The 27,947-nt window shown below is 44.4% G+C and overlaps 1 long non-coding RNA gene across 8 annotated transcripts; it reads left to right on the top strand.

Annotated features, from left to right (window-relative positions):
• The first annotated feature begins 408 nt into the window (after positions 1 to 408).
• On the top strand, positions 409 to 27,947 carry LOC143983079 (uncharacterized). 8 transcript variants are annotated; one of them, XR_013274568.1, is made up of 7 exons: positions 409 to 548; positions 727 to 784; positions 2,825 to 4,003; positions 19,919 to 19,997; positions 21,422 to 21,500; positions 24,582 to 24,657; positions 27,221 to 27,947. It is a non-coding gene; the product is annotated as an uncharacterized LOC143983079 (long non-coding RNA). The 8 variants fall into 8 exon arrangements; XR_013274571.1 differs by having other exon boundaries at positions 456 to 562; XR_013274572.1 differs by having other exon boundaries at positions 461 to 479.

Raw genomic sequence — 27,947 nt, 5'->3', positions numbered from 1 at the left:
GGGTGGGGGTAAACCTTCCGGAGCTGAGGTAGTTAATTAAACATGGTTGACCGTTGTTCCCACCAAATCATGTGTGAAAAGGACGAATCTCAGCAACATGTCATCACAGTCACATGTTTTCACCATTCAAGGGCAAATCACATTACATTAACAGTGCGGAGCATGCGCAGTGCTACCTCGCCGTATAGCGGACGCACGGGGCTATTTCTAGAAGCTGCCGCACTGCGCATGCTCGGTGCTATTTCTAGATTCCCTAAGCCGCAACCGAATGTACGCATGCGCACAACTCACTGTCGCAGTGGGTGTGTCTGCTCGAGTGACAGCGGCAGGTGCTATTTTGGGGAACATGACTGAGATTTACTTGACGTCAGGGCTGTTCTAGGCTGTGATTGGACGCGATGGTTGTCAGTCAGGGAATGGGCGGTGGATGGGAGCGGGTTGTGCGCATGCGCTGGGAGGATGCTGCCAAAGACGGGCTGGTTGGTAGGGAGGAGGCTGGGCACCTTTGTTGGCACGGAGTAGAAAGGAGGACCTGAGCGGAGGACTCTGTAATGATTTATAGGTGTTTGGATGGGGTGTTCTATATAATAGGAGATGTAGGGTGGGGGAGGTGCACTGCTAGATAGAAGTAACAGATCTGATCATTCATTTTATTTCTAATATTTTTCTATATATCAGCTATTAGTGGGGGATGTGCAGTTTCTGAAGCTCTCCTGTACATTGCAGATGGAGATGAATGGCGGAGAAATCCCAGCATGGCGGTCGGAATATTCCGCTGACACCGGTAAGTCGCCCGTTTCGCCGCCGGATCACATCGGCGCCACTTGTATGGAGCGAGCGCTGCCGCAGTCCAAACCTTCTGTACTGGAAATGCATCATACGGGCAAGCTTGGCCCCCGAACAAACTAGGTCCCTTTTCTCACGCATACGGTTCTGCTGCGTTTTTACCTTACTAAAAACGCAAGAAAAATGCTATAAAAAAAATTTCCCTTTTAAATCCCGTGGGTCTCTTCACACCGCTGCACTGCGGGTGTGGTGCGTTTTCAAAACCCACAAAAAAAAGCGCAGCTCCCCATTGACGTTAATGGAACACGCATCAAAAACACATCGCAGCTGCGTTAGTTCAGTCACATGTCCATGTTTCACAGGTGCGGGCTGGAAATCACGCACCTAGAAAATGCACCAGAGGCACATCAAAAAACGCATATCCGCTTTTGATGCATTTTTCTCAATGGAGAAGTGTGACGGCAGCCTTAACCCTCGTTCACATTAAACACAGCTTTGAAATCGTGCGACTTCATCTGAACTCGCATGATTTTAAAGTCGCATTTCAGTGTGACTACGGGGGGGGGGCGGACTTGAGAGACGTCTGTGCGGGGTTCATACACAGATGTTTATTGAAGTCCCCCCCCCCCCCCCCCCCGAAGTGCAGGAACTACTTTTGGAAATCGCACAAATTGAGATGCTCCTATTGCCGGCAATAGGCTTCAATTTGACATGCGATTTAACCTGTCAAATCACCCCGATGTGAACGGGGGCTTAAAGTAACAGAAGAAGCTCTACTTTACCCTTTTAGACCCTGGATGTCTCATTAAAGAGACCCTGTCACTATAAAATCATCACATAGGGGACTTTTTATCCCCTATAATATATCACTGGCGGCCCTCCAGCTGTTGTGGGACTACAAGTCCCATGAGGCATTGCAAGGCTTACAGTTACAAGCATTGTTGCCACAGGCAGAGGCATCATGGTATCTGTAGTTCTGCAAAAGCTGGAGGGCTGCAAGTTTGACAACCCTGCCCTATATGATGAAACAAAAAGTTACCATAAGTTAAAAAGAAAACGTTTTTAAAATTAAAAAAAAAATGAGTTACACACAAGCACATAAATCCCCCCCCCCATTTTTTTTTTGAGGCCCCCCCATATATACACACGTACGAATGAACGCATCAGGGGGCACCTATGCATGAAAATGCTAATTATGATACACATGTTACACATCGCTGCGCATGTTGGAGTAAGCGCAGTATTCCTAGCACCAGACCTCCGTAATATTAAACTGATCACCCCTAGGGGGATTTTAAAATGTCGCCTATGAAAAATATAGGGTACCGCCATTTCACAATCGCACACAAATTTTGACATGTTTGGTATCTGTTTACTTGGAGCAGCGTCATGTTTTATATTTTACCAAAAAAAAAAAGGGTAATTTGTGTGCCCTAAAATTAACTTTAGTGTATTTTTTTTACTGAAATTACTTTGCAATAATATTGTGAATATAAAAAAATTGGAAACACTGTTTTATTCTCTACGGGTGTCTGCTTTCAAAAAATATATCATTTTTTTTATTTTTGGGGGGGGGGGGGGGGTGGGGATATGTAATCTTCAGGCCTAAAATAATTGTTAAGCTTGTGTGCAAAAAAAAATTAGCAAAAACGGCTCCGGCAGTGAAAGGGTTAATGGCCACAAGCAGCACATAATCGTCACTAGGCAGCCGATGTTTCTGCGCTGAGAAAACAGCTTTCAGCCCCCATTCATCATTGGTAGTTCCCGATTATGAGACCACTGTAGCAGCCAATCACGTCATCATCGATCCTTCACACCCACCAGGGCAGGCGGGAAGGGGTTAAGGAAGGGTAGAGACAAAGAAAGGTTGCGGTATATGATCAGTTGGTTGAGCTCTTTTGGACCAAGCAGTAATACCGTTGACGGTATTGCTCAGGCAGTGAGTATTTGTAGTATTATTTCTCTAGATGTTGCTGAAGATCTGTTACAGTTCTGTGTCTATTTGGGTAATTGTGCTTTCTTTTTTTTTTTTTTGCAGTATTGACAAGGACACTGGAGGGCATTCCTTATCATGGGCCTTGCTGGACACATCCATCTCCAGCATCTATTAGCAGTCTACACGGCCACCAACCTGAAGAGGCCTCCTCAGATGGAAGAGGAATGAAAAAAGAATTATCACTATAATTCTTAAATCCTTGTGGGATCCCCCAGGGGGCCCGTTCTGATCTGTGCTGTAGTTGCTGAGCTAGCATGGTCGACAGCCTATCCGACACCCACCCCTCCCCCCACTTTTGTCTGACCATGCTACGAGCAAGGAGAATAATGTATGACTGACAGGCACACAGAGAAGATGAGGGGGGATGGGGGGGGGGGGGGTGTAACAGCTCACAGTGCTAGGGGGGAACAGATAGATGAGAAGAGGTTTTGCACATGGAGGAGAGGAGAGCACACAAACACATGGCTGAAGGGGTGGTGTTGGATCAGAAGAAAGGAGGGCCAAGGACCGCACTCACAGTGGCGAAGAGGGGGTGACAGACCACACACAGAATAGAGGAGGCAGGGACAAACAGCGCACATAGAGGAGAGGGGGATATCATCTACAGCACTTCCATCTAATCTGCAGCCCTGTGCTTCTTCTGCTCTACCCCTACTTGCAAGAAGGACTACTAATCCCCCCCCCACACGTGCTTTTCCTGGGAAAGAAACTACAAGTACACCTCTGCAGAAGAAGTAGAAAGGATGTTGGTGTGGTTTGCTGCTGGTTCTATGTGGGTTCAAGGGCTACAATATACAGGATCCAGTTCAGTGCAACATAAACATGGTGTAGGGCAGGGATCTCAAACTGGCGGCCCTCCAGCTGTTGCAAAACTACAAGTCCCATGAGGCGTTGCAAGGCTGACAGTTACAAGCATGACTCCCACAGGCAAAAGCATGATGGGACTTGTAGTTTTGCAACAGCTGGAGGGCCGCAAGTTTGAGCCCCCTGGTGTAGGGGCTAGTGCTGTGACTCCAACCCATAAATTGGACTTCAGCCTGGGGTGGAGCTGCAAACAGCAGAAACAGAAAAGCTGTCCTTTTACAGCAGAATGCAGCCATGGGCCAGAATAGGAGCAAGTCCTCCGTGCATTTGGTCCCCTGAAGGACACCACAAGGATGTAAAAACTATGGTGATCATTCTTAAAAAAGAAAGGCAAAGCAGAGGATATGTTTCGCTTGGGTATGTGGATGTTAAAATAAAATTAAAACAATGCTAAATATGTGCCCCACAGACAACTAACATTGTATAGAGCTTTATCATTTTAGTCACAGCAAATAGCTTAGTCTACAGTGTTTCTTTGATGAAAAGGGCAACTTTGTACTAATCAGTACGTAGTGGAAATATATGAGAACAGTAAGGACTGTCACCAGCCTAGAAAGTCTATAGATTGTTAGAGCCACTAGATGGCAGCACAGTCATTTTTTTTGTCTTTTTTTTCTTGGTGGGATTGTTTTAAAACATGTTTTATTCCCAGTAAATGTGACACACAAGTCTTTACTGTTATTTTTATGATAGCTGCTATCAGGATGATTTGAATGCCTGAATAATACTGCTGCCAGAAGGATTCAGATGACTTGTCCAAGGTCACGGAACGCGCTACAGTGCTGCACATCTGCGTAATGTTGGTCATGTTATAAAAATGAGAAGGGCTCAGGGTCCATCTATTATTGTGGCCTCCTTTCTGTTTTTTTAAAAGGGTAAGGCAAGCCATGCATTAAGCAATTTTCTTTCCTGGAACAAAGGGTTGCAGGAGAGAAAATTGCTTGATTCCCCCATCAACACTGACTGAATCCCTTCCGCAGCAGTATTGTGCTCTGCTAACGGTGAGCCTTCCCTGCTGCCACGACCTAATGATCACTGCTGTCACTAGCACTAGCCCCTGCACCATGAACATGGTGCAGGGGCTAGTGCTGTGCTGTGACTCCAACCCATAAATTGGGCTTCAGCCTGGGTGGAGCTACAAACAGCAGAAACAGAAAATCTGTCCTTTTACAGCAGAATGCAGCCATGGGCCAGAATAGGAGCAAGTCTTCTGTGCATTTGGTCCCCTGAAGGACACCACAAGGATGTAAAAACTATGGTGATGATCATTCTTTAAAAGAAAGGCAAAGCAGAGGATATGTTTTGCTTGGGTATGTGGATGTTAAAATAAAAATAGATAAAAACAATGCTAAATATGTGCCCCACAGACAACTAACATTGTGTAGAAGCTTTATCATTTTGGCCACAGCAAATAGCTTAGTCTACAGTGTTTCTTTGATGAAAAGGGCAACTAGTATGTAGTGGAAATAGACGAGAACAGTAAGGACTGTCATCAGCCTAGAAAGTCTATTGATTTATAGAGCCACTAGATGGCAGCACCGTCATTTTTTTGTCTTTTTTTCTTGGTGGGATTGTTTTAAAAAATGTTTTATTCGCAGTAAATGTGACACACAAGTCTGTACTGTTATTTTTATGATAGCTGCTATCAGGATGATTTGAACTCCTGAATAATACTGCTGCCAGAAGGATTCAGATGACTTGTCCAAGGTCACGTAATGCGTTACAGTGCTGCACATCTGCGTAATGTTGGTTATGTTATAAAAATGAGAAGGGCTCAGGGTCCATCTATTATTGTGGCCCCCTTTCTGTTTTTTAAAAGGGTAAGGCAAGCCATACATTAAGCAATTTTCTTTACTGCAACCAAGAGTGAAAATTGCTTGATTCCCCCATCAACACTGACTGAATCCCTTCTGCCGCATTATTGTGTTCTGCCAACGGGGAGCCTTCCCTGCTGCCAGGACCTAATGATCACTGCTGGTGGGTATAGCCGTTGGTAATGATCACATGGAGAAAAAAAAATCTGACAGGCTGTTGTATTGAAATTGATCGATGAATCAACTTCAGTACAATCAGCCTGCCCATTGATGGAATCCCGGCCGGTTCCTGCTGAACCAGTTGAGATTTAATCCATCTTTGTAAAATAATGTAAGGCCCCTTGCACATAATACTCCTGTTTGAGCATCTACAGTTCTAGATTTTTTTTTCTTGTATCATGTATTTGCACTATTTACTTATTTCAAGCTGCAGTGTGCAAGAGGCCTAATTCATCTCTTTTGATGCAGTTATAAAAATTAGCTACATCATAAATCTAACAACATAATAAAGTGACAGTCCACTATATTACCCGTAATCATTTAATTACACTCTGTGAAATCTGTAACTTATAAATAAAGTGCTATGTGCAATAATCAAAAGTGCTTTTAAATTTTGCCATAAATGGCACATAGTTATAAAATTTTGCAAACGGGTCATTTTTTTCCGTCAATGATGGGAACTGATGAGGCTGCACTTATGGGCACTGATAGGCAGCACTGATAAGGCTGCTCTAATAGGCGCCACTGATGGGTGACACTAATGGACACTGGTAGGCGACGCTAATGGGCATTAATAGGTGGCACTGATGAGGAGGCACTGACTGGCAGCACTGGTGGCCACTGTTGGCACCGCACTGATAATCAGTGTCCTGATTATCAGTGTAGATGTCCCTTTTACACAAGGTGGTTGTCGGCTCTCTTCTCCTCTCCTCATGCTGACAGCATGAGGAAAGGAGTGCTGATAACTGGCTTATGTTTACATCGTGATCAGCAGTGATTAGACACAGCTGATCACATGGGAAAGAACCGCTGATTGGCTCTTTACCTCAATCTGCGATCAGCAGTGTCTGGAGGTAACTGCGCTCATAGAGTGCGCCTCAACAGGCGCGAACACAGGAGGACGTCGGCACTGCAGCTGTCATTCGGTTATAACTTGGTCGGCAAGTGAAGTAGAAAAGATGTAGCTGGATAGCCACACTCCGAATTATTCAACTTTATTTCAAAAATGTAATTAAAATCATAGCATCTAGGCTTGTAAAAAGACTAACTGCACAGCCGCTGACATGTTTCACACCGAAGACGGTGCTTGGTCGGCAAGTGGTTAAAGAGGCTCTAAAGTATAAAAGTTTTCAACCTTAATGCATTCTCTGCAGTAAGGTAAAAAAAAACATTGTCTTTCCTAGACGCCCCCCCCCCCTCATCCCTGAGCACTTACCTGACTCCTGTCACCGATCCAGAGCTGTCCAGGCTTCAGCATCGCTCCTCTCAATTCCTGGTTGCACAGGAGACACTAAGGGCAGTGAGCCATAGGCTTTTGCTGCTGTCAGTCAAATTCCTGTAAGAAGGGACTGGGGGCATGGCGTACCGGCGCTGTGTGTGTCTATGGACACAGAGAGCCAGCTTGGTAGTGCCTCCTTAGCAAGCCGGGCACCTAGACCAGAAGGTCACAGTGCTGCTGGGGGACTTCCAGAAGAGCAGAAGATGGTTCTTTTTGTGCATTATTTTCCTTATTATTACACTCACTCCATGTAATATCCCCTTTTTCTGTTTAAATAAAATCAACTGTAGCATGAGCCAGTCTGTTAACATATGGTGTACATCCTACTTGTGTACTTTCAATATGACACAAGGAACTTGCTGTTCATGAATAGATTATTACAATGTATACAAAATCTCCTCCGGCCCTCTTCACTGGCAACAATGTTTCCTCCTACATAAACTTCCAGCTCTATGGCAAACTATCCACTTACATAATAAATATTGTCTGTTCATGCACAGCAAGTTCCCTTTGCCACATAGACTTTGACAGAAGGTGGGATTACACCCCTGGTGCCCAACCTGCCGCCCTTTGGCACATGAAGTGCAGCCCTCAGATCTCAGCAGTCTGTTGTGGGAACATTGATTAGGGTAATAGCACTGATCTCTACTAGCCTCATGTAACATGTTCCCAGTTTTGTACTGTCTTCTGCAGTATATCCCCACCAACAATGTATCCTGTCCACACTCTCTGACCCTCATTTCCTCTATTAGGTCCGCAGTCTCTGACAGTCTCAAGCATTACATATATTGAACATTATGTGTGGCCCTTTGGTGATGTCAGGGGCCGCCACTGAGGACCTCTTATGCCCCGTGTGTACACGGGTCAGATTTTCCGATGGAAAATGTTCTCTGAGAGCTTTTTGTCGGAAATTCAGATCGTGTGTAGGCTCCATCGGACATTTTCCATCGGAATTTCCATCTCACAAAATTTTAGATCTGGTTCTCAAATTTTCCGACAACAAAATCCGTTGTCGTAAATTCCGATCGTGTGTTCACAATTCCGACACACAAAGTTCCACACATGCTCGCAATCGAGCAGAAAAGCCGCACTGGCTATTGAACTTTATTTTTCTCGGTTCGTCGCAGTGTTGTTCGTCAACGCGTTTTTGACGTTCGCAATTTCTGACCAACTTTGCGTGACCATGTGTATGCAAGACAGGTTTGAGCCAACATCTGTCTGAAAAAAACCATGGATTTTGTTGTCGGAATGTCTGATCGCGTGTACGGGGCATTATGCCGTGCACACACGGTCGGACTTTGAGTCCGACGGAATCATTTCATCGTATATTCCGATGGTGTGTGGGCTTCAGCTGACTTTTTTTTTTTTTTTTTAAATTCTGACCGACCTAGAAATAGAACATGGTTTAAATCTTTCAGACAGAATCAATTCCTATCGGGAAAACCGTTCGTCAATATGCTGTTCCGATGGACCAAAAACAACGCAAGGGAAGCTATTGGCTACTCGCTATTGAACTACCTTTTTCTAGTCCCGTCATACGTGTTGTACGTCACTGAAGTTCTAAACGATCGGACTTTGGTCTGATTGTGTGTAGGCAAGTCCGTTTCAGCGGAACTCTGTCGGAAAAACCGTCAGCGTTTATTCTGATGGAAAAAACGGTCGTGTGTACGCAGCACTAGGCTCATAAGTTGATAACCTCTAGTGTACACCATACTTTGACAGGCTGGCTCATATACGGATCATTTTATTTTAGAAGAAGATGGAGGGAGTACATAGAGTGAGCGCTGTTATAAGTCGTTTTTTGACACTTGCTTTCCAGATATACCCCTTGAGAGAGAGTAGAACAATGCAGTGATTCTCTTAGCCCTTGTACACACGGTCAGACATTCCGACGGAAAATGTCCGATCGGACCATGTTGTCAGATAATCCGACCGCATGTGGGCTCCATCAGACTTTTTCCGACGGAATGTCCGACCAACAAAGTTTGAGAGCTGGATATAAAATTTTCCGACAACATGATCCGATCGGACTTTGTCCGATCGTTTGTAGAGAATTACGATCGGACAAAGTGCCGCGCATGCTCAGAGCAAATTACGAGACCAAAGCTATTGGCTACTAGCCTGAACGTAGTCCCGTCGTAACAAACGAACGTCATCACGTCCCGAACGATCGGATTTTCTTTGTCCGACTGTGTGTATGCAACACCAGTTTCAGACAAAATCCGTCCAAAAAATTTCGTCGGATTTTGTGGTCGGAATGTCCGACTGTGTGTACAAGAGCTAAGGCTTGCCCTACAATAGATTTATTTTGGAGTGAGGATTAAATCCCATATATATTTTTTTAAAGCAAAGCTCTTTTATTCCTTGCATCAGATTAAAACAAAGTTCCAAAGACATCTAATAATTTTTTTTTTTTTTAACATTTCTTTAGGTCATAACATTAACATATAACACTCACGTGTTTTGCAAATTTCATCCCCCGATATCCGCTTTAATAATAATAAAATAAACTGATAGTATAATGTCCTGGCTGTTCTCATATTGTTCTCATATTGCTTGTGGGCATGTGAAGCCCACAAGCATACTGTTCCGGGATACGGTGCAGCTGAGTGACCAGCATGCATCGCCCTTTCTCGAGCACGCGCAGTACGACAGGCTTGTAGCGCCGTAAACTTCTCATGTTGCCATCACAATGGGCGACGGCATCGGAAGTGCCCGCCCCGTTGTGATGATGATGATATTCAAAACACTAACATTTTAAACATGGTGCCGAAATGCCCCTTTTCCCGCGTAACTTCCGGTTTTGAAGTAACGTGATTTTAACCCTTGGCGATGCCCACTGACTCCTGGGAAATGATGACACACATCTCCCAGGAGCAGAGCAGAGGCACCGAGGGAAGTGACGTCAGGAGCCGCAGTGAGGAAGGGGAAGGGAACCACATAGCAACAGGGATTAAAAAGCAAGTAAAAAAAAAAAAAATTCTCCAAATGTAATTTTTTATATTACTTGCTGCACAGCAATGAAGCTTTAAGCTTAATCCAGTGGCCAAATGCAGTATTTTCCATTTAAAATCAATGATTTTACATTTGAACAGCACAGGAGAAGGTCTATTTACATTTGTTTTATGACTGATTGTACATGCACGTTCACTGGGATATTAGCTATGCCATTCTTTATAAAGCAACCACATAAAAGTGATACTAAAGTCTCAAACATGTCATACTTACCTGCTCTGTGCAGTGGATTTGCACATAGCAGCCCCGATCCTCCTCTTCTCGGGTCCCTTGCCAGCGCTCCTCCCTCCTGCCGAGTGCCCCCACAGCAAGCAGTTTGCTATGGGGGCATCTGAACCAAGCCGGTGCTTGGTGTGTCCATTAAGACACGAAACTGCAGTTCAGCCCCACCCTGTCTCTGTCCCCATTGGCTAATTACATTGATTGACAGCAGCAGGAGCCAATGGCAACCCACCACTGTCTCAGCCAATGAGGAGGGAGATTCCTAGGCAGCCAAAACTCTTGTGCAACATTGCTGGATTGTGATGGGCTCAGGTAAGTATTAGACTTCTGCACACAGAAGGTTTTTTTAATCTTAATGCATAGATTTTTTTTTTTCCTTTTATTAGATGGACTTGTGTCTTTTTTCAACTGGACTAACTATGTAAGATCGCCATACAAACACATCCCCGCTGACCTATAGGGGTTGATTTACCAAGACTAGAGAGTGCAAAATCTGGTGCAGCTCTGCATAGAAACCAATCGGTTTCCAGGTTTTGTTATCAAAGCTTAACTGAACATGCTGAAGTTAGAAGCTGATTGGCTACCATGCACAGCTATGTCAGATTTTGCACTCTCCAGTTTTAGTAAATAAACCCTGGTGTGTTCTGACAGGGGGGACTGACCAAGGCCCCCGCGCACCCCCTCCACACCAGAACAGCTCGGATGCTCTTTTTCCAGGATGCTTATCCAATCTATCTATCAATCTATCGGATGAAGAGCTGTACACGGGCAGAAAATCTGCCGGTTCCTGCCGAACCCACCATTTTCTCCCAATTTTTGGTCCATGTGTACCCAGCCTTAAGCCTCGTACACACAATCTGATTGTTGGTCAGCGTCAGACTTTTGTCCGAAGGGCTTGTGGCATAAACTTGCCTTGCATACTAACAGCACACAATTGTTGACCAACAAACACGAATGTAGTGACGTACTACAAGAAATTTCAGCTCTTTGAGCGACACCCTCTGGGCACCTTCTGCTAATGTTGTGTTTGGTGAGCATTGATTCTGAGCATACGTGTTTGTACTTTGGACTTGTGTGATGGACTTGTGTACAGACGATACAAAAATCTGACAACAGATTGCTGTCCGCCGAAAATTTACTAACCTGCCATCCAACATTTCTTGGCGGAAAGTTGGACAAAAATTGTCTAATGGAGCGTATTAATGGTCCGATTTTAGGGAAACAGTCTGTCATCACACAATCCCCTCCTGAAAATCCGATCGTGTGTACGAGGTTTTAGTGTGTGTAGAACATGTACGGTCAATCTTTTTTCTGTAACTGGGGCGGCATATAACATGAGGGAGGGCACAGATTTAGCACCTCTCTAGCAGATTGAAGTAAAGGGAAGTGTTTTTAGGGCTTCATTCCAGGTAACAGACAATTGTGTAACTTCTGAAAGTCGCAGAGACAGCTGCTTGCAGTTCTGAGCCAGATATCGCTTATCTCTGCAGATTGTGCTCTGCCCACTTCAACATTGGTAACAAACTGTCCACTCTGCCCTTCAGTGAGCCTACGCTGAATTCCTGAGCTCCTGGCCTGCGATGGCCCCTTGTCATCTGTACCATGTGACCCAAGAAGAATTCTCTCTATGCCCATCTACCCCACCCTCTAGTCTCTGTTTTGTTTACATACTGGGGGGGGGGGGGGGGGTTGTTGGGATCGGTGATACATAGATCTGATATTGTGTTCTAGATGACTCGCTGTTTCCAGTGTTGGAAATGACAATTGTGTATTTTTAAGAAGCTTGTGATATGTTGCTAGTGAAGGTTTAGGCCCCTTTCACACTTGTGCGACTTGTCCTGCGACTTGGGACTGCAAAGTCACATGACAAGTCGTGCCCCATGATGATTTCCAATAAGTACCATTTTATCTGTGAGACTTCAAGTTGCACCGACTTCAAAGTAGGCCCTGTACTACTTTGGTCTGACTTTGATGCGAGTTGAGGTCCATAGATCTCAAGTTTAAACAGGCATTCCCTGAAATCGCATCAAAATCGCAGCCGCAATATTGCTGTAAAGTCACGGCAAAATCGCACGACTTTTAAGTTGCGGCCATGTGAAAGGGGCTTTAGGCTTTGTTTGGGTGGGCACTTGCACCCGTCCTGCGTGCAGGCTGCCATCTGCATCTGTCCCAAGCTGCGTGAAGGCAGCCTATAGTGGTGGACGCGGGCCGTCTGCTTTCGAGGCCATGCAGCGGCTCCTGTACGACTGTCAGATTTTGACATGGCGCTGCGTCTATGCAGCTTAGGAGATCTGAGCAGAAGTGGGAGCGGGTGAAGTTGCTCTTTAACCCCTTGGCACCAACATAACACACATATGTGGCCCCGCTGCACTGGGCTTTTTTCCTCCCTTTGTGCATGGGAGCGCACCGCACGGCTCACCGAGAGCCCCAGGCCCCGTTCTAACGAACGTCAGATTTTGTTTCACCTGATCACTGTGATGGCCTCTGATTGGCTATCACCGTGATCAGTCATTGTAAAGTCCGCCCCTGTGTATTCTGTATTCTGTCTCTGTAAATGAATGAGAAAGATGTATCACAGATGTATCACTCTCTGTCCTTGCAGAGATAGGGGAAAAAAAACTGTGTAGATAAAAATAATAATAATAAAATAAATAAATATAAATATATATATATATATATAATCTCCAATGACGTGGGAGGCGGGGCCGAGCCCTGCTGTCTGTGTCAATGGACGCAGCAGCGTTACGTGGGAGCGCACCCGCATGATTGCCCCCGAGGGAGAGCAGCTCTTCAATGGGGCACTCGAGAAGAGGAGGAGCCAGGAGCGCTGCTGAGGGACCCCCAGAAGAGGAGGATCTTCAACTGCACAAAGGAGGTAAGTATGACATGTTTGTTTGTGATACTAAATTATACCCTTATTCTCCAGAAATAGTCCGTACACAGTCCCTGCTTAATGGCCCTGTAATCTGTTTTTCATTAAATTGCTTCTTTATGTGTTTTTTGCCTTCTTGTAATATAGTACTGTGATGTGATACCAATTTTACGTAAATAAACAATATTCTGTGAATGGCCGAATGGAGAGGAGGCAAGAAAAAAAAGACGCCAGCCCTTCTGTCTATGAGACCTGCAGATTACATATCCAGAGGGGGCCGGAAGTATAGCGGATGCTGTAATATCCATTACAAAAGTATTTTATTATATGATACTGTGAAGTATAGGGCCACTGATGACATAAGGGTGTTTTATTTGCTTTGTTCTGTTTTTGTTTGTTTTTTTAAGTGATTGTAAGGGTTAGTTTTTTTTTTTTTAAATCCCAAACATATCATACTTACCACCACTGTGCAGCTTGTTTTGCACAGAGTGGCCCCGAACTTCGTCTTCTGGGGTCCCCTGGAGGCTCTCGCAGCTCCTCCCCACATCAGATAACCCCCTAGGAGAAGCGCACTTCCCAGGGGGGTTACCTTGCGGGCGCGCTCTCGAGTCCAGCATTCGACGTCCATGGCTGCATCATTGGATTTGATTGACAGCAGCGCTGCTATCAATCTATCGAATCAAGAGCTGAGAACCCTGAGCAGAGAGAGGGCGCGTCTCTGCCGGGTCAAGTTCTAGGGCTCAGGTAAGTAAAACGGGGGCGGGGGGGCTGGGGGACCGGTCACTGCCAGGTGTTTCTTCACCTTAATGTATAGGATGCATTAAGGTGAAAAAACACGAAGGTTTACAAGCCCTTTCGTTTTTGCCGATTAGGGACTTCAAGTGGTGTTAAACCCCAAAACAAACATTTATTATACTGAAGTTTACCAATTCTTAGGTTTCTTTTTTAAGCTTTCTTCCGTCTATTTTCATCTGGTGATCTGGCCAGTAAGTATGTTGTTTTACAAACTCTCTTGCAGATGTAGCAGTTACAGGAATGAGACAAACCATTGAACACTGACAGGATTGCTTACAATGATCAGTTTTATTTATTTAACTTAACTTAAATATCCCAAAAGGAAAGAAACTGCTTGTAGCAACTGAGTATAAAGTTTTAAGTGGTTCATACGCGGTGCTGACAGGGGAATCTCTGATGCCCAGTCATTGTATTCTGCCGGCGGGGGGGAATCCTGCTGAACCGTCTGAGATTCGAACCATCTATGGCCGACCGTAGTTAAAATTTGGCTTCAAATGTTAGTATTTCTAAATCTGCTAACCCATCTAACACTCCCCTCCCCCCAGACTGACAATGCTGCTGTCCAAAGATATCCCCTGTGCTCATTCATCCAGAGTGGAGGTACTCTAATACAGGAGGGGAGTTACTGGCCAGATCACCAAGAGAAAACAGAGGGAAAGAGCCTAATGCCCCGTACACACGATCAGCAGCGATTGCTTCGGCTGCTCTGCGATTTGCTGGCTTGCATAGTGTGAATTCACCTGAAAAAAGGGAAAATGACTGCAGCCACCGCATCTAATGATTGGTAAGCTGTAGTACATACCATTTTTTGGTTTTGGGTTTAATACCGCTTTCAGTAAACATTTTTTGTTGGGTTTATCATTTGGTGTGCTGGTTTTTCTGTAGTGGTGCACCGAATGGGAATTTTGGTGCCAAAACCGAAAATTCAGGGTGTACTTGGCCGAAACTGAAAATGACAGTTTAAAAAAAAAAAAGTATATATTTTTTATATATATAATTGCATTATATATACATTTTAATTAACCATTTGCCGACCGGCCCACGCCGGTATACATCAGCAAAGTGGGACGAGTGCGCAAAATCCCTTATGGGTACACTGGCCATTTAAAATTGTCGCTGTTTTTTTTGTTTATAGTGCAAAAAATCTAATCGCAGAAGTGATAAAATACCACCAAAAGAAAGTGCTATTTGTGGCAAAAAAAGGACGCAAATTTCGCTTGGGTACAGCATCGCATGACCGCCCAATTACCAGTTAAAGCGACGCAGTGCCAAATTGTAAAAAGTGCTCTGGTCAGGAAGGGGGTAAATTCTTCCGGGGCTGAAGTGGTTAATATCATGAATTTAAATGAATATGAATTTATTGTCTGCCTTTATTGCCACTTTTAGCGCAAGAAAACTCAAGAAAAACACATCCTTTTAAATTCTATGTATGTCGCCTGTTGGGTTTTCATTGTTAATGTTTCTTGTAATTGTTCTTGCAAAACTTGATAAATAAAACGTAAAAAAATTATAATAATAATAATAATGTATGTCTTCACACTGGTCCGTTGTGCTTGCGTTGTGGTGTTAAAAATCTTCCTTGCTGCATTTTTGGTCAGTTAAAAAACAAACAAAAAAAACGCATTGAAAACACAGCAAGAACGCTTCAATAACGCACCCGTGTTACTTTTTTGATGTGGTTTTTGAGTCACATGACCTATTAAAAACACACTATTAGCACAGCAAAATCGTGGTCTAATCACATGGGTTTTTGTCGCCCTTTTCGGCATAATGCAAAAAGCACAATTTTTGGACGAAATTTTGGTGCGTCTCTTTTTTTGTATTATTAGGTTGTTTTTGCTGTCTGTGGTTTCCCCTCATTTTTTATCCTTATGACAGCAGGACAAGGAATGAGAGGAACCGTGGGCACCGGGCGGAAGGTCAGATAGTAATAAAAGCCTGACAGGTTCTAATCCTTCACAACTTTATCTAAAATGAAGAGAACATTTAGCTGAAGTTGTAGTTTGAAGGACAAGTGCAATATCAAATAGGATAAAGCCATTGGTGGCCTAACCGTTCCTGAGACGCATGTCTGTGTCATTGTAATCTGGTGTCGATCGTTTAGTGAGCAGAGTTGCTGTCGTCTTCGGAGATGTCTGCCTGACGCCCGGAGCGCTCTGTAATCAGGATATCCTGCCCCCCTCCCGCTAGAAGGATTGCTCCCTCCCTACACCGCCAGACATTGTCCTCTACCTGCACAGCTATATATAACCCTGGGACCCTTCCACTATGTAAACATGATAGTGACTGCTATTCATAGCAACCTGCTCAGGAAATTGTGCATCTTTGTGTCTATAATTACCTACATTCTACATTTTTCTTACTAACCTCCTGCAGAGAAAATATTTGTTTCTATTTCACATTAAAGCCTAAGTGCAACCTCAGACCCAGTCCACACTTATGCGAAACGGATGCGATTCTGATGCCATCCAGAACGCATAGAATTGCATGTCAAGTGGAAAGACTTTGCTTCCTATGAAGGCTGTTCGCATAGATGCGGTGCAATTCTGGTGCGGTCCTGTGTGAGTTTAGTGCGATTTTGTGAGAATCGCATCTGAAAAGCACAAATGGCACCACAGGCAAGTTGAGCTGGGAATTTTTCTTTGTTTTTGTTTGTCACCGCAAAATCACAAGGCACTGGTACTCCAAAACGCATGTAAAATTGCACCACATCAGAGTGGGTCCGGGCAAAGTCACAAACAAAAACAAAAAAATAGTACAAGGGATGTAACTAACAGTCTAGGATGTGTCCCTTGTGCTGATTCCTCTTATGCCACGTATAAACGATCGTAATTATGGTCGGAAAAAGGTCTGCTGGTTTTTTCCCGACGGAATTCCTCTCAAGCATACACACGGTCACATCAAATTCCGACCGGTGACATACAGCACGTACGACGGAACTAGAAAAAGAAAGTTCAATACCCAGTAGCCAATAGTTTCCATCTCGTAGTTGAATCTGAGCATGCGTGAGTTTTTGCGCATCGGAATTGCATACACACGATCAGAATTTCCATCGGGAAAATTGAGAACATGCTCTCAAATTCTTGACAGCTAAATTCCGATGGAGCCTACACACGGTCACATTTTCAGATGAAAAGCTCTCATCGGTCTTTTGCTGGCCGAAATTCCGATCGTGTGTACACGGCATAAGTGAAAATATTCCTCCATCCTTCCAAGCCACCCCCGCCATAAGCTAAAAGCCAAAGCTGGCCATAGATGGTTCAAATCTCGCCCGGTTCAGCAGGGACTAGGCGAGGTTCTATCCATTTATGGGCAGGCTGATTGTACACAAGTCGATCCATCAATCGACCTGGGTACAACCAGCATGTCTGATTTCTATAGCCGCTAGCAATAATCATTGTGTTCTCCCCGTGAGAGCAGGAGTCTTCATATTAACAAGCAGGTAATCCTGTTTGTTAACATTAAAGCGAAGTTCCACCCAAAAGGGGAACTTCCGCTCATCTGATTCCTCCCCCCCTCCAGGGCCACAATTGGCACCTTTCAGGGGGAGGGGGGACAGGATACCTGTCTTTGACAGGTATCCTTTCCCACTTCCAAGAGCCCCAGCCGTGGCTATTGACATCGCGGCTGGGGCTCCCTCCTGCTCCCCCTGTCGCCGGGCCAGTAGGAGAGAGGAGCGGGGCCTCGTGCATGCATAGTTGGGTTTCTGATGTAAAGCCAAAATGCTACTCCGCCGGGCTCCCTTAGCTGCAATGGCGGTGGCAGCACCCGACAGCTGATGGAAACATCAGCTGCGGTGCCGACATCGCTGGACTGCAGGACAGGTAAGTGTCCTATTATTAAAAGCCAGCAGATTCAATATGTATAGCTGCTGGTTTTGAATTTTTTTTTTTTTTGGGAGGACCTCCACTTTAAGACCCCTTTCACACCAAGGGCGTTTGGGAGGTGCTATAGCGTTAGAAATAGCGCCTGCAATCCGCCATAAAACAGCTGCACCATTGTCTGTAGTGTGAAAGCCCGAGGGCTTTCACACTGCAGCGGTGCGCTGGCAGGACGTCAGGAAAAGTCCTGCCAGCAGCTTCTTTGGAGCGGGGGAGGAGCGGTGTGTTTACCGCTCCTCCACCGCTACTCCCCATTGAAATCAATGGGGCAGCGCTGTAATACCGCCGGCAAAACGCTGCTATTGCCGGCGGTTTTAACCCTTTCTCGGCCGCTAGCGGGGGTAAAAGTGCCCTGCTAGCGGCTGAAATGCACCGCAAATCCGACGGTAAAACGCCTCTACAAATAGTGGCGTTTTACCTCTGACACTAGGCGCGGCGTGGCGTGAAAGGGGTCTAAGGCTCCATGCACACTGGGTTTAAAAAAACGTCTGTTCTTTCTGGAGTAAAAAATGCTCATGTAGAGATGAGTTTTAGATGAGTTTAGGAGAGTTTTACGTTTTTTCTGCCTCCAAGCTCCAATCAGAAACGCAAACCAGAAGTTTTTTTTTTTTCTGCCTCTAAACGTTAAACTCAAAATATACCTCTTATGTCCTAATGTACATGGACCTATAGAATAACATAGAGCTGCTTCTACAGGCAGAAAGCAAAACTCCTGTAGAAGCAACGTTCTTTAAGCCAGTGTGTATGGAGCCACAAAAATTGGGCAGCTCCCGCCTTCCATCCAGATCTGCAGCTCCTCCCGCCCTCTGCTTTTCTGATAGGGAGCCCCAGGAGAGGACACATGGGCTGATAACTGCCTCTGCATTGCCAAAGGTAGGACTGTGCAGAGGAGGCTGATGTTAGAGAGGAAAAGGGAGGTGGGGGGGGAGTGATGTGGGGAAGGACTCTGATTGTTGGGAGCACTGCAATGTAAAAGGTCACAATGATATAAAGGGGACTGCACTGTAAATGGGCACTGTAATCATTACAGTGCCCCTCTATAGTGCAGTCCCCTTTCCATTGGAGTGCCCCTTTACAGTGCAGTCCCCATGAATGTGAAGGGGCACTGTGTCGTAAAGAGGCCCTCCAGTATAAGGGGGCTATGATTTGCAGGGGATCCAAGGACACCGTGGGACTGTGCTTTAAAGGGGGGCTGTGATTTGAAGGGGCTGAAGACAGGCTCTAAATATTCCCGTCACCATCCCCCCCATCACATTCCCCCACTCCCTAGGTCCCTGGGAAAATTGGCTGCCACAAAACCAGTCCCTGTTGCCAAAAATGTTAGGAACTGCTGATGTAGGGGGAAAGATGCCTGTATATAAACAGGTACAACTTATGTAGGAGGATTTGTTTCATCTCTGTGTGTAGACTGAGGCCAGTCCCTTCACTAGGTACGCGTACACATGACCGAACTTTCCGGCGGAATCATTCCGTCGGATAGTCCGATCATATGTGGGATAGTCCGATCGTTTTTCTTTAAAAAATTCCAACGGACCTAGAAAAAGAACATGTTTCAAATCTGTCCAACGGACTCAATTCCTATTGGGAAAACCGTTCGTCTGTGTGCTGGTCCGACGGACCAAATACGACGCAAGGGCAGCTATTGGCTACTGGCTATTGAACTTCCCTTTCTAGCCCCGTCGTATGTCATCACGTTCAAAACTAATGGACTTTAGTCAGTTCGTGTGTGGGCAAGTCCGATCGTTCAGAAGTCCATCGTAACTCTGTCGAAAGTCCGTTGGGAAGACCGTCGGACCTTTTCTGCCGGAAAGTCCGATCGTGTGTACGTGGCATAAGGGTTTACAACCAAGGTGCAGACACCTTTTTTGGAGCCGGATTGCATGGTCGTTTTTGGACCATGTGATCCTTTGGTGGAAAACCACACTCGGCTTGGGGGTGTCGTTAACTTTTGTATTGACACCCGCCGCGGATCACAAACACGATGTGGGAGACACCAGGGATTGCTTTGCTTACTGTTGAATGATTCCAATCCTTACATATCATTTATACTAAAAGTTGCAAATAGTACAAAGAGAATTCATCTGTAATTTATTGTTGCTTCCAACACTCATCTGATGTAGAGATGTCCATTCAGTTTAAGTACTAATATGCCTTCTCATTGAAATCTTCCCACAGTAGCTTCCGCTGGCCAACTAGATGAGGAGTGTTATCGCTGAAGATTTTGTGCCCTCTTTGTGATCTGAAGAGACAGAAGGTAAAATGCTTTCATTAGAAGTCTACATTTCTATGGCATGCTTTCTTCTGTTTACAAATCTGTTACTTGCACTTTAATTACCGTCTTGTGAGCAAAACCACTTGCAAAATGGTGACGAGGGTGCATACAATAACCCGGGGTCTTGTCATTGCTGCCCAGTGAGCCTGAGCTGGAAATGGCTGATTAAGCCCCGTACAGATAATAATCCTGTGTGCGTTACTTTATGAACTAAAGATTCTTTGAGTGTTATTTACTAAAGGAAAATCCACTTTGCACTCCCAAGGGCACTGAAGTCACTGTAGATCCCTGGGGGACATGCAAGGAAAACAAAAAACAGCATTTTAGCTTGCACATGATTGAATGATAAAATCAGCAGAGCTTCCACTCATTTCAGATACACCCCCTTAGATTTAGAGCGACTGCACTTCCAAGTGCACTTGCAGTGCAAAGTGGATTTGCCTTTCATAAATATCCCCCTTTGAGTGTTGGTTTTAACAGTGTTATTATACAGGTTTTTATAGCACCAACAGTTGGCACAGCGCTTTACAACATGGGGGCAGACAGTACAGTTACAATACAAATCAATACAGGAGTGATCAGAGGGCCCTGCCTGTTGGAGCTTACACTCTAGAAGTAGGGTTACCACCTTTTCTTCAAGCCTAACCCGAACACTTTAGCGGCGTACAACAATTTTTTTTGTAGTATACACTATAGGATTAGTTTAAAACTTGGGATACCTTTGGGTGTGCCAAGGAGAGTAATAATGTGTAATATGGCAGGATGGGGGTGGACATGGGGGGGTTGTGGGTAATATAGGAGGGGATGGTAGGTGTGGGGGAGGTGAGTAAGAGGGATGACTGGGGATGCAGCAAAGATAGGTGGTAGGTTGGTGGAGTTGGGTGGAATTCAGACAAGGATGGGGAGCGGGGAAGGAATGGAATGAGACTTGCAGAGAGAAGGAAGCTTGCTCTATAACGTGAGAGATGCAGATGGAGGTGAGCAAGGAGGCAATCAGGGAGGACCAGATTTGGTGGTGAGGAGAAGGAAGAGGATGAATGAATGGGAGAGCGGCAGTTCTGAAGTGAGATGCGGCATTGCTAGTAGGAGTAAGATCGAGCAGCATGTAATGTGAATGAAAGGCAGTTAGGTTGTGTTGCAGTGGAGGTGGACCAAAGCATGGATGGATGAGGAGCAGGAGAGGCCAAGCGAGAATGGAAAGTGCTGGGGGGTAGAGTGTAAACTGAAAGTGCCGATGGAGGGGGGCGGTGAGCGGCCAAAGGTGCAGAGGGGGTGGCTGTTATAGGGAGAATCCTGATGAGATTAGCTCTGAATAATTTTTATTGTCGCTTCCAACACTCATCTGATGTAGAGATGTCTATTCAGTTTAAGTACTAATATGTCTTCTCATTGAATTCTTCCCACAGTAGCTTCCACTGGCCAACTAGATGAGGAGTGTTATCGCTGAACATTTCGTGTCCGCTTTGTGATCTGAAGAGACAGAAGGTAAAATGCTTTCATTAGAAGTCTACATTTCTATGGCATGCTTTCTTCTTCTGTTTACAAATCTGTTACTTGCACTTTAATTACCGTCTTGTGAGCAAAACCACTTGCAAAATGGTGACGAGGGTGCATACAATAACCCGGGGTCTTGTCATTGCTGCCCAGTGAGCCTGAGCTGGAAATGGCTGATTAAGCCCCGTACAGATAATAATCCTGTGTGCGTTACTTTATGAACCAAAGATTGTTTGAGTGTTGGTTTTACCAGTGTCTTAATGAAGTGTTAACAGTGTGTAATGGAGCCAGGTCTCTAAAGTTTGCTGAACAATTAAAGGAAATACAGCTGCCATTGCTGACCTTTAAAACTGAGAAGGCTAGTTACCTGGCCGTCATGGTGATCTATACTACAAGGCATAGCCTCAGGAGAAGTATTCTGTTTCCAGGGTTCCAACAAGTGCAGCCAAAATAAAAAACTGAAAAATCTGCAGAAGGGACATCAATTACAGTCTGTAGGATGAGTGCAGTTCAATACAGGAGGAATCAGAGGGCTCTGCTTATTAGCTTACAATCTAGAAGGGAGGGTGAAGTGGAACAAAAGGTTATCAATGGAGTGTTAAAAGTGTTTAATGGAGCCAGGTCTCTAAAGTTTGCTGAACAATTAAAGGAATACAGCTGCCATTGCTGACTTTTAAAACTGAGAAGGCTAGTTACCTGGCTGTCATGATGATCTATACTACAAGGCATAGCCTTATGCCACGTACACACGAGCAGAATTTCCGACAGAAAAAATCTGACGGGAGCTTTTTATTGTATATTCCAATCGTGTGTATGCCCCATCTGACTTTTTATATCAAAAATTCTGACGGATCTAGAAAGAGAACGTGTTCTAAATATTTCCCATGGAACAAATTCATATCGGGAAAACCACTCGTCTGTATGCTGTTCCGACGTACCATAAACGACGCATGCTCTGAAACAAGTACAAGACGGAAGTTATTGGCTACTAGTTATTGAACTTCCTTTTTCTAGTCCCGTTGTACGTCACCGCGTTCTTGACGGTCAGACTTTGATGTGACAGTGTGTTTGCAAGAAAGCTTGAGCGGAATTCCATTGGAGAAACCTTCAGAGTTTATTCCAACGGAAAAAACGCTCATGTGTACACGGCATTAGGAGAAGTATTCTGTTTTCAAGGTTCTAATAAAGCCTAAGTGCAGCCAAATAAAAAATGAAAAATCAGCACAAGGGACATCATTTACAGTCTGTAGAATGAGTGCCTTGTGCTGATGCCTCTTCATTTAGGTGAAATCCTCCTCCATCCATGTCGCCTTCCCCACTGTAGTAATCCTCTGGTGCAGTGGGGGTTAATAGAACTAAGGGGCTGTCACTGGCTCTCGCCAAAAGAGCCTGACTATGGCCACCCTTTCTGCACAGCTGCTCTATGAATGAAACAGAATCGAGGAGTGGAGAGTGGGCCTATGATTGTAGGATCCGACCCTTCCATTCATAGATTGTATTTCATTCATAGAAACCCCAGGGGGGGAGTCCTCTGACTGTTGACAGTTGAGGGAACCTGGTCAGAGGGAGTATCAAAACTTCCCAAAAACATGGGTCCATTCAGACATCACCACTGCTATGGCCTACATCAATCATCAAGGAGGCACCAGAAGTCGAGCAGCTGAGAAGGAAGTGGAATGGTCTCTAACGCTAACAGTAGTACACATTCCTGATGTGGAAAATTGGCAGGCAAACTTTTAAGCTGTCAACAACTGGATCACAGAGAGGTGTTTTGGCAACTTTGTCACAGGTGGGGGACGTGAACATGGACCTGTTGGCATACCATTTCAACAACAGACTGGACATGTTCATCGCCAGGTCCAGAGATCCCTGGGCTTTCGAAGGAGGTGCTCTGGTAATTCCATGGGCTGAGTTCCAACTGATCTATGCCTTTCCTCCACTAAAGACTGCTCTGCGGGATCAAATTAGAGAGCATTCTGATGATTCTTGTGGCACTGAACTGGCCCTGGGGGACTTTGTACTTGCTGTACATATTTAACTATCAGCTATGGCCTCCTTTAGACTTTCGGATTCTCTCTTTGCCCTTCCAAAAGGCTCTAGAAGAGGGCATCCTGCTTCTCCTTCCACTATGGCTAGGTGGATTTGATAAGTCGTTGTTCAACATAAAAAAACAAAATAAGTGGCACTACACCCTCTAGTTGCAGTGATTACTAACTGGTAACCTACATGCAAAAATGCAAAAGTCCACTATTTTATATATGTGCACTTTTCCAGTGTTCAGACAAAACTCAGAAATTCTTAAAAATGCCTCCACCACCTTGCTTGTGATGTCACACCTCATGCATGAATGGAGAAATGCCCACTTACCAGATCAAATTGACCCTCTATAACTAGGATGGTCCATGAATGCTTGATTGGATGCCTTTCTCCCTCTTTTATATTCCAAGGATCCAGTTCTAGAAGATAACTCCTAATCCCTTCCTTCCTCTCCTCCTCATCAAGCCACTATTCACAGATATCCACCAAGGAAACCAGAAAATGCTCATATAGTATAATATTAAATATTATTTTAAAACCAATCATGAATTGCAGGGGAACCAAGGACACTGTGAGACTGTGCTATATAGGGGGGCTGTGATTTGAAGGGGGGCTGAAGACAGACTCTGTGAATATTTCCAACTTATGTAGGAGGATTTGTTTCATCTCTGTGTATAGACTGAGGCCAGTCACTTCACTAGGTACTGTATGTGTTGGGGTTTACAACCAAGCCAGATTGCATGGTCGTTTTTGGAGCATGTGATCCTTTGGTGGGAAACCACACTGGGCTTGGGGGTGTCGTTAACTTTTGTATTGACACCCGCAGCGGATCACAAACACGATGTGGGAGACACCAGGGATCGCTTTGCTTACTGTTGAATGATTCCAATCCTTAGCATATTATTTATACTAAATGTAGCAAATAGTACAAAGAGAATTCAAAGTAATTTATTGTTGCTTCCAACACTCATGTGATGTAGAGATGTCTATTCAGTTTAAGTACTAATATGTCTTCTCATTGAATTCTTCCCACAGTAGCTTCCGCTGGCCAACTAGATGAGTGTTATCACTGAAGATTTTGTGTCCTCTTTGTGATCTGAAGAGACAGAAGGTAAAATGCTTTCATTAGAAGTCTACATTTCTATGGCATGCTTTCTTCTTCTGTTTACAAATCTGTTACTTGCACTTTAATTACCGTCTTGTGAGCAAAACCACTTGCAAAATGGTGACGAGGGTGCATACAATAACCCGGGGTCTTGTCATTGCTGCCCAGTGAGCCTAAGCTGGAAATGGCTGATTAAGCCCCGTACAGATAATAATCCTGTGTGTGTTACTTTATGAACTAAAGATTCTTTTAATGTTGGTTTTACCAGTGTCTTAATGAAGTGTTAACAGTGTGTAATGGAGCTAGGTCTCTAAAGTTTGCTGAACAATTAAAGGAAATACAGCTGCCATTGCTGACCTTTAAAACGGAGAAAGCTAGTTACCTGGTTGTCAGGATGATCTATACTACAGAGCATAGCCTCAGGAGAAGTATTCTGTTTCCAGGGTTCTAACAAAAAAAAGTGCAGCCAAAATTAAAAAAACTGAAAAATCTGCAGAAGGGACATCATTTACAGTCTGTAGGATGCCTTGTGCCAATGCCTCTTCATTTAGGTGAAATCCTCCTCCATCCACATCCCCGCTGCAGTAATCCTCTGGTGCAGTGGGGGTTAATAGAACTAAGGGGCTGTTTCTGGCTCTCTCCAAAAGAGCCTGACTATGGCCACCTTTTTCACGCAGCTGCTTTATTCATGGAAGCTGTACTACAGCTTATATGAGTCCTCTGGCTGTTGACAGTTCAGGGAACTTGGTCAGAGGGAGAATCAAAACTTCCCAAAAACATGGGTCCATTCAGACATCACCACCGCTATGGCCTACATCAATCATCAAGGAGGCACCAGAAGTTGAGCAGCTGGGAAGGAAGTGGAATGGTCTCTAACGCTAACAGCAGTACACATTGCAGGCATGGAAAATTGGCAGACAAACTGGACAGGTTCATCGCCAGGTCCAGAGATCCCTGGGCTTTCGCAGGAGATGCTCTGGTGATTCCATGAGATGAGTTTCACCTGATCTATGCCTTTCCTCCGCTAAAGACTGCTCCGTTGGATCAAATTAGAGAGCATTCTGGTGATTCTTGTGGCACTGAACTGGCCCAGGGGGACTTGGTACTTGCCGTACGTATTTACCTATCAGCTATGGCTTCCTTTAGAATTTCGGATTCTCTCTTTGCCCCTACAAAAGGCTCTCGCAGAGGGCAAGAATGAAGGACTCACCGCTCCAGGTGGATAAATTAGTGCATGATAGGAATGTCCAACCAAGTGCTAGCCCCGGCCCACCTCCGTGGGTAGGTAGATAAAAGAAGAAATGGCTGCACATCGATTGAAGTCCAAAATGTAGTTTATTGTTTACCAAGATGACATCAAAGGACACCAACACACAGGTCTTGTAGATGCGATTCACACAGTACAGTTGTGCTTAATCATCCTGCTTCTCCTTTCACCATGGCTAGGTGGATTTGACAAGTCATTGTTCAACTTAAAAAAAACAAAATAAGTGGCACTACACCCTCTAGTTGTAGTGATTACTAACTGGTAACATACATGCAATAACGTAAAAGTCCACAAAAGTCCAATATTTTATATATGTGCGCTTTACACTTAGAAATCCTTCAAAATTCCTCTGCCACCGTGCTTGTGATGTCACACCTCGTGCATAAATGGAGAAATGCCCACTTACCAGATCAAATTGACCCTCTATAACTAGGATGGTCAATGAATGCTTAAATGGATGCCTTTCTCACTCTTTTATGTTCCAAGGATCAAGTTCTTGAAGATAACTCCTAATTCCTTCACTCCTCTCCTCCTCATAAAGTCACTATTCACAGATATCCACCAAGGAAATCAGAAAATGCTCATATAGTATAGTATTTATTTAAGATTATTCTAAAACAAAGCATGAATTGCACTTCCTGAAAACATAATTTCAGATGAAACGCGTTGGGGTGGAGTCCCCAGTCATCACATCCATTGACGTAATTACCTGTTTTTGGAACACATGCCGGCTCTGAGGCAGTGAGTGGAGCGTTGACGGTATTCCCTTAGTGATTGCGTTGGTGCCATTTAGAGATCTAGTTGATGTAAGTGCAATTCATCCTTGGTTTTAAAATAATCTTCAAGCCTATTCCATACATGATAACCCCCCCCCCCTTTCCTGTTAAGACCCACTCCACCAGATTCATGGGTGTTTCTTCTGCTTCACAGATTGGTAAGGCTGCTCATTTGGTCATTTGTATTGCCTTTCTCATAAGTCTTCCATACGGAACCCAATGAGTTATATACTGTATGAGGGAGGGTGTGTTCTTACCTCCAAATCATTCCGTTTTCTGTCTTCTAAGGAAGGACGATCATCAGGGAATCCTATTACACATTCATAAAATAAACATCAACGTCTAAATGCTGTACATATGAAATATTCATATTTGATTTACAAGTCTAAACATTTTTATATTTTTATATTTTTAATTTGTAGTCTTAAACCTAATAAAGAAATGATATATAAAACACACTAGTGTAACTTGCACCTTTGATGTGACCTTTCTTCTAATTAAACATGTCTTCTCTGTTTCTTTTTAGTGATGAAGACTGACCCTACAAGACAAGATCTGTTTTTGGGGCTCAATAGAAGTTTTGGTGTGTTTTTCTGAGGTGCCAAACTGTAATGAACAAAAGAAAAGATGGCGGATCCTGAGAATCCCACTTATAAAACACGTAGCAGTGCCATAGTGTAAGTGGATGGGTGTCACCAAAAACTATTGTACCAAAAAAGAGACAAGAAAAAGCCTTGGACGCCACAATAACTACTGTCCAAAAATGTGTTTATTAATGGAATTAAAATGTCATAGCAAAATAGAAAATATGAATCGGTGCCCACTTGACCCAATCCGACCCCCCCTGAGCACCCACCCACAACCACTCCCCTACCCCTAAGAACCTCCCCACCCCACCATTCACACACCCCCCTTCCCCCCACCATGATACATTGGAATGTACAATAACTGTGGCTGTTCCAAGTTGAGAGAAAGAAGCCAAATGGCCAATGATACCACAATGGGTGGAGTGAAGTCACTTGAGCTCTCCATTCGAAACAGCCACAACCAAAGTAGGATTTAGGCCCCCAAAAAAACAAATTTTTCTCCCCTGTTATATATTGCTCTGAACCTACTTATGAGTAGGGCTTGAGTCTTGTTGATGTTGTCTGGTTAGTGATTGATGTAAGAACTTTTTGAATTGTGTTTGCCCTTGACAACGAAGTGTACAACTTCTGGATCTTTCAGAATAAAGGAAAGTTCTAAGCAAACTA

The sequence above is a fragment of the Lithobates pipiens genome, unplaced genomic scaffold, assembly GCF_037356315.1.
Source record: "Lithobates pipiens isolate NorthernLeopardFrog02 unplaced genomic scaffold, aLitPip1_a1.2 Scaffold_1, whole genome shotgun sequence".
Taxonomy (NCBI): Eukaryota; Metazoa; Chordata; class Amphibia; order Anura; family Ranidae; genus Lithobates; species Lithobates pipiens.
Note: the sequence above shows the minus strand (reverse complement) of the source record. Positions and strands in the feature narration are given on the sequence as shown.